The following is a 7,942-nucleotide window of genomic DNA, read 5'->3' on the forward strand; positions in this document are numbered from 1 at the left end:
TAAGCACCAAGAAAAGAAAACTATCCTCCATCCAACCTCAAAACGTCTACTGAAGATATGTAGGAATAAATAGATTTTGTTACCTCAATTTTTGTCTTTTATCATGCTTTTATCAGAGAAAATTGGGAGGCAATTAAAAAGTAAAAGGGACACTAAAAGCTTATACGCTCTTCAGGTCACTGACGACATTTGGAATTTACTTGTAGTTTGGTTTCAGTTTGGGTTATCTTTCCTCTGTGCTAGAAACTTTCTCCAAGGGCTGTCTCGGGTCTTGGATGAGTGCCTGGGTACAGTTCTCCGGTCCCATCCAACCCTGTACATAGTGGATGCTGTGCAGATTTATGTAGACATTGTATAAAATGAGCCATGCTGCTTGATGACTTCCTTTTTCCCCTGGCTTATCGCGAGTATTTCCTCCTATATCCAATATTCTTTCACTCAATGCCTTTTCACTTCTGTGCGGACCTCCGTCTTTGAATGTGGCATGATGCCCTTACCCAGTGCCCTTTCATTGCAATCACCAGCCTTACCCAGTACACATAGGAACGGGATAGATCTTTGTTTAGGGTTTGCTAAGGACAATTGCTAAACCTGAGCGCCCAAATCAAAGCATCGCGGTGTGAAGCGTTGGTACCCACTTCGGTGACCCCGCTGGGAGACTGCAATCTTCCTCCTCCTGTAGCCAAACAGGGGCTCACTTCCCCACACCTCCCCAACATCTGCTGTTTTGCCTGCTATTGTTTTGACCAGTTGTATAGAGAGGAAACCCCAGAATCTCCTTTTCATTTGCACTTTGGACTTCTAATGTTTTTACAAGGTTTTTGTATTTCTTCAGTGAACTACGTTAATCATCCTCTGCCCGTTTTTGTCCACTGGTCAGTTCCTCTCATTGTTAGGGATTTAGCGGACTTGAAAGGGCAGCTGCAGATGGGCGACCACGGCAGCTTCCTCCCCGCCCTTCTGACCCTCCTCCTCCTCCTTTCCCATCCCCCCCAGAGCTTTCCTTTGCTCTCCAGGGAACCTTTGTCATCCAAACTGGCCCCTACTTCCCAGGGCCCTGGGAAAGTCATCTCTCGCCGCCCTCTCCACCTTTTTCTCCTTTGCCTCCGGAGCCCCACATTCTTGGAGTTCTCCCCACCTCTCCCCACGCCCTGCACGTCCTCCCTCGAAATTCTTCTCGGAGGCTCTAAGCCACAGGGGACCCTTACTAATCTAGAGCGGGAATCCCGCCCCACCCTTCTCCTGGCTGACAAGAGAAAGGAGAAGAAAGGCGGGGAGAGGTTCAAAGGAACAGCCTGGCCCCCGGGATGGCCTGGGAGAAAGAGGCAGGAGTGTGTGGTGGGGTAAAGAACCTGCCTGCTGCCTTTTTGACCTCTGAAGCCTTTCTAGAAGAAAGCTTACACCCCACAACCTCTTGGTACCTGCTCTCACATCATCTTACAGGGTTAGGAGGGGGAACAAAAGCAACATTGCCAGTAGATCATCCGTCACTAACAGGTGCACCGAGCAGGGTCAGACCTGGCTTCTCCAGGCGAGGTTAGCCCTGGGAAGAGCAGGTTTTCGCTTGTTTAGAGAGGGAGGCCAGAGGTCCTGGTGGACAGCGCAACTGAGCTCGATTTGGGACACACGGGATGCCCTACGATCGATCCAAGCAGTGGGCAGGATTCCTGGTCTCAACTCCACACTCAGTCACTTATTAAAATAATCTGTGTGGCAGACCAGCCTGCGCCAGTGCTGCTAGCCGTCCTAGATCTTGGGGAGACAAGCATGGACCTGAGAGAAATCTGAGCAAAGAGCACTATCAGAAAGGGACCGAAACTGGGAGAAAAGCAGCTGGGCCTGGAGGCAGACTTAGCAGACTGACTGGAAGGGTAAGAAAAGAAAACAATGCGTGCAGAGTGAGGGTCGCATAAACCCAGAGTGGAACATAAAGTATGGCTTCTTTGAGCCTGAGGAGCAAGCTCTTCACGAGGGTGGCGAACAAGGGAAGTGAGGGGCCCCGAGGCCTGGACCCCCAAACTTGAGGTGACGCATGTCAGAACCTAATTTCACCAAGAGCCAGCTGCAGATGGCAGCAGCCCGGGGCTGAGCTGTGCGAAGAGGGGGCGGGGAAGCAGCAGAGGCCTGTGCCCCCACATCCCCTGGTGCCGGGTCTCCGCCCTGGCCCGGACCGCACGTACCGCTCGTAGGCTCCGCGCGCTGGGGCAGGTAACAAAGCAGCTAGTGTGGGGAGGGCGCCAGGGCTGGGCTAGGAGGAGGAGGCAGGGGGATGGGGGTGGAGAGCAGGGGCCCAGGAGGGATCTGTCGCGCCAGGGCTCTGTCCTCCACCCGAGGAAGGCGCCACGATCCTTGCATTCTGGCGGGATGGCCCAGGCCCAGACACAAAAAGAGACTAGGCACTGGTCTCTAGGAGAGCTCCATATCTCACAGCCCTGGGTTAGGTGGGCCAGCGAAGGGGTGAACTCGTGGTGGTCCTGTCAGCACCCTTCTTCGGTGCGAGGACAGAGACCGCCCCAGGCCTCTGGGCGGAATTGGATTGATGTATACTTTCTGGTGCTCACTGTGGAATGCCTTATCGGAGAGGCCATTAGTCTACCTGGATGAACGGGTTTCTAAGTGGCACAAGGTTCTCAAGTCTTATCCCAAACAAAGAATGGGGGAGGGACCCAAGCTACACCACCGCACGTCTCCATAGGATGCCTCTATGTGCACTCACACAGGGCACGGTTAGATTTCCAGGCTGTGTCCACACCTGACAGCACACACACGTGCCGGTGGGTCAGCTACTTCCCCATTAGCCAGGCAGGGCTAGGGGATGAACTCAGAATGACCCTTTAGGGTCATATCCCTTCCCCCTCCTGCCCACCTCCTGGCTGTGTGTTGGGTGGGAAGGGGAGTGGGCAACCCAGAGGCTGATGGAGGAGAACAAAGGTACTTTGGGAGGGAAAGTCTTTTGCTTCCAAGCAGCTGCCCTCTCCTAGGGCCTCACAGCTCAATTCATGGCAGAGTGACCTCCCATCCCCCGCCAAATGTAGGTCAGCCGACCACCCAGGTTAGGTTTTGAGGGCACAAGAGAAAAGAAGGCTGATTGGCACTGACAGGGTCCCAACAGATGGCAGTGAGGAAGGCAGGAGATGGTGACTGCCCAAGTTTCCTCATCAGTATGGTGGTACAGTAGGTGACTCCTGTGGCTGTGATGCTGGGTCCTGCCTTTCAGTACTGCTTTAGAGTTTATTCCCCTGGGGAGAGGAGCCCAGCCACCCACTCTTACCCCATCCTTGCAACTTGGCCTGGAGTCCTCACTCCTAGAAGAAGATCATGGATAGCAGGAGAGAGAAGCTCTGAGGTACCACACAGCCTGGTGCAGTAGCCTATGGGTGAACAAGAGAGGTACTTGGGACGCTGTAGCCAGTGCACAGAGCAAAATTGGGGCTGCAGCCCCAGTGCTCAGGGCTGGTGACCAGTATTTAAGAAAGAGGGAAGCTCCCACACACACAGAGCCAAGAAGGAGGAGGAGGAGAAGAAGAAGAAGAAAGTAGATGAGTGGTGAATAAATGTCTCCGACTAGGGAGGCATTTGGAGAGGATGTTGCTGCACATGCAAGCTGGGACTTGTGGCAGAATGTCACTATTCTGACCCTGGTGTGCCCAGGCAACATCTTCCCTAGAATCAGGAAGCCCTTGAGTTCAGCTCCTAGCCCAAGACAGGACACACACAAGCGGCCATGCTATGCTCTCTGGGCCGTGAGCCAGTGAGCCGTCACTAGGCACAGGTGCTACAGTATCTCAGGCCCACCCCCATCCCCATCTTAGCCACCTCCTATGGTGTATGGCAACTGGGACCAAAAGATAAAAGCCTGCTTGAAGGCAGGCCTGGCCACTTTCTGGCTATACATCCTTGGACAGCCATTTCTTTCTCTGGACCTTGGTTTTGTTATCTGTAAAAGAGGCAAAAAAAAAAAAAAAAGTCTTAGTTGCTTTAGAGGAGGGAGTCTCATGCAACACTGCCCTTCCCCCTCAGTTCCCTCAGGACCCTCATCCCTACTCTCCTGGTTCCAAGCCTGTATACCTGCCCTAGCAGGGCCCAGTTCCCAGGAGCTGCTTTCCTTTATCTCTGTGCCCACTGTCACCCAGGAACCCAGGATTGTCTAGCTCAAGGTCAGTGGCAGAAGGCAATGCTCACTGAATAATAAAGGATGAATCCCCACCACCACCACCACCACTTGACAGGATTTCTTTGAGCAACTCTGGCTGTCCTGGAACTCACTCTGTAGACCATGCTGGCCCTGAACTCACAGAGATCCGCCTGCCTCTGCCTCCCAAGTGCTGGGATTAAAGGTGTTCACCACCATTGCCCAGTGAGAAAACACTTTCTTAACCAGCAGGCAAATCCAAGGGTTTTCTTCATTAGAACACTTTAAATCACAGTTCAGGACTTGGCTGTTCCCTTACAAACAGTAAATTGCCCATTTGGCAGATGAGGAAACTGAGCTCCAGTATGTGATACAATGCCCAGCTGAAGTCTCCTAACTTCCAGCGAAAGAGGACTCCCATACTCTTCCTTGAGGCCATATTTGTTTTACTTGTTTGCTTATTGAAGAGTGAATACTCGTGTGTGTGTATGTGTGTGTGCCTGTGTGTGTGTGTGTGTGTGCTGTGTGTGTCTCATAATTCAGGTCAACATGGCTTTCTGGCATTCAATATCCAAAAGCTAAGTTCTGGACAAGGACCTGGATGTAGTTTTGTAATTCTACAGTCTCTCAGGCAGGCCAATGCCTGTGGGTTGGAGCCAGGTGCAGTGCACCAGTGCCATGTGCAAAGCTGAGCCATGAGGCTGTTGACCTGGCAGTTTAAGATTTGTCTCAAGTGGTCAGAAAACAAGACTACACGTGTTCAATAAATACAGATCCAAACCAAAAAAAAAAAAAAAAAAAAAAAAAACTCTGAACAGTTTACAATGTATTTTCTTTTTTTAAGAGAAAAATGTGCATAGGCTTAAAAAAGAAAATAGTTATGGTCATAGAAAAATTAGTTTATTAAAAAAAAAAACTGGGCACGCCTTTAATCCCAGCACTTGGGAGGCAAAGGCAGGTAGATCTCTATGAGTTCAAGGCCAGCCTACAGGATAGGCTCCAAAGCTACAGAGAAACCTTGTCTTGAAAATAATAATAATAATATAAAGTCTTTAAAGAAGAAGAAAGTAATATAAAAAGGATAAGCCACATAAAGATGGAAAATACACAGGGAGGTTAAATCCTATATGGTGTTTTGTTCAATTGAATTTTTTGATTGTTAATGAGTGAACCACAGCTACTGAGGGACATGGGATTGTAAGAGGGACTGCTGAATTGAACCAGCCTAGATACTTTATGAATGCCTTAACTTTAAAATAGAAGTCAGAAAACATATTGCTTTGGAAAAGATGTTATGCTAGACACGTATTTTACTTATTCCAACATAAAACAAAAAGAAAATCATTTTTGATTGACTTGTGTTGTGCACAACACATAGTCCATACTTGTGTTAGTGCAGATAGTATGTTACCTTTGAAAGTCTGTATGTTTTCAGAGCAAGGGGACTAGACACCAATGAAAACAAGTGGCCAAATTATCCAGCCTCTCAGAGTGCCTCTGTTGCAGTTTCCACAGATTTCTGCATCTAGAACAGCTTCAAGGCTGCTGGCTGAGATGTCCAGCCTCACAGACTGTTTTAGCCAGGACTGCAGATAAGCCTTGCACTGTCCCATTGCACAGAGACTGGACAATAAATGTTGTGGATAGTTTTCCCAGGACTTGACCATTATCTCAATTTTCTCAGGTTCCCTAAAGATGCCCTCATCCACAGACAGCAGGAAGCAGTCTAGAGAACACAATGCCCACATTCCCAAGAGGTAGAGTGGGTGTTTTTTGGTCATTCAGTGAGTTATGGATGTTTATCATTTAGGGAGGTTGGTTACAAGTTATTACTGGCCATGGTCAGAAAGATAAACAAATATTAGATTCAGGATTCTCTTTCTGAAGGGAAAAATGAGAATATAGCATAGAAATGATGGGATTAAATGGTGAATTGTTGAGTCTGCTTTTGAACAACCACTAGTCACAAATATTTTACATTGGTATGGATTTTTCTATGTTGATACGAATTTAAGTTTAGAACATACTTTACATACATTTCTAATCTTGTTTAAGGTATTGTATCTATGCACCCCATTTAACAATGTAATGTAAATTTCTAGTCCTTGATAGTTATTACTACAAACTATTTAGGATAATAAAGAAATGCAGGTTAATAGTCACCTTTAACAATCAAACTTGTAGTCATGTTAGGTATGTTTTCAAGGTCAAACATATATTTTAGATAAACATGTAGTCTTCAAGCACTTTGAAGAACTACAGGATATGGCATTTAAGATTTTTTTTTAATAACATGAGGCTTTCCATGATGATGAGACACACCTGCTCCCGGCAGCATCTATTTACTTCAGAGAAGATAGATGATGGGCATCAAAGAACTTCCATATGGAGTGTACTTTCACTGTACAGAAACAAGTATCTGAATCCAGAATAGAGGCAAAGTCGTGTCTTTCCAAACCCTGTTCCTCTCTCCTTTCCTTCCTCTCCTCTTCCCCCCCCATCTAGTTCCCCCTCCTCTTCCCCCCCCCATCTAGTTCCCCCTGCACTCCCAAAATGAAAGAGAGAACTGTGGGCTAGGAATAGGGGCACAGACCTTTAATCCCAGCACTGAGGAAGAATCAGAGGTAGGTGGATCCTGTGAGTCTGGTCTACACAGCAAGTTCTAGGCCAGACAGGGCCACATGGTGAGACCCTTCCTCAAAAAAACAAAAACAAACAACAACAACAACACACACACACACACACACACACACCTGTGGCTCATTGCTCTCCTCCCACAGTTCAGAGTCTGTTGTGAAATGCCATGGGAAGCCAAGAGAGGTACTCATAACAAATTCTGAATCCCCTGAACATCACCTTCCAGGACAAAAAAAAAAAAAATCTTTCCTGAACTGTCCATGCAAGCCCTGAAGGCCATTGCGAGCATCTTTGAAAGAAAAGAGAGAAGAAAGCAAGTATATGCAGAAGGGAGGGTGGTGTGAAGATAAGCAGAGATTGAGCGATGTGGCCACAAGCCATGGAACATCTGCAGCCACCAGAAGCTGGAAGAAGCAAAGAGCAGTCTCTCCCACAGAGGTGTGGACGGGCGAGGGAGCCTGCTGCCACTTGCTTTCAGACTTCCTTCTCTGTGAGGAAAGTGCATTCCTATTGTTGTTGGGCACCCAGAGGGGCAACTGGTTCCAGCACACTAAGTATAGAAATCCCAGCAGCAATCAACCAGTAGCCTCCTGCCCCTGCCAAGCCAAACACAGACCTAAGTAGGCACACACCCGGCCATCAAGTTCTGAAGTCAGATCCTGGTGGGCTGGATTATCTGTGTCAGGGTAAAGGGAGATTTCTCCTCTACCCTCCAAAGATCAGCTGGGATAAACTTTCAAAGACAGATGGAAACAAGAAGGTATACAAGCTTATTAATACGCACGAAGGGACACATTCCAGGCTGGGGGAAATCACAGGAGTGTGACTACCCAGTAACCCAACCTGATTCCAAAGTTACAAGGTGGGAAGGACCAGCAAGAGTTTTTAGTGCAGTGGTTCTCAACCTTCTTAATGCTGCAACCCTTTAATACAGTTCCTCATGTTCTGGTGACCCCCCAACCGTAAAATTTTTCTCGTTGCTACTCCATAACTGTAATATTGTTACTGCTATGAATCATAATGAAAATATCTGATATGCAACCCCTGTGAAAGGGTCATTCAACATCCCCCACCCCCACACACACCAAGGGGTTGAGACCCACAGGTTAAGAACACTGTTTTAGAGGCCTGGTAAATGAATTTGGGAGGGACTCCCAGGGAGTGTGAGAACAC

This window comes from Phodopus roborovskii, unplaced genomic scaffold (genome assembly GCF_943737965.1).
Source record: "Phodopus roborovskii unplaced genomic scaffold, PHOROB, whole genome shotgun sequence".
NCBI lineage: Eukaryota > Metazoa > Chordata > Mammalia > Rodentia > Cricetidae > Phodopus > Phodopus roborovskii.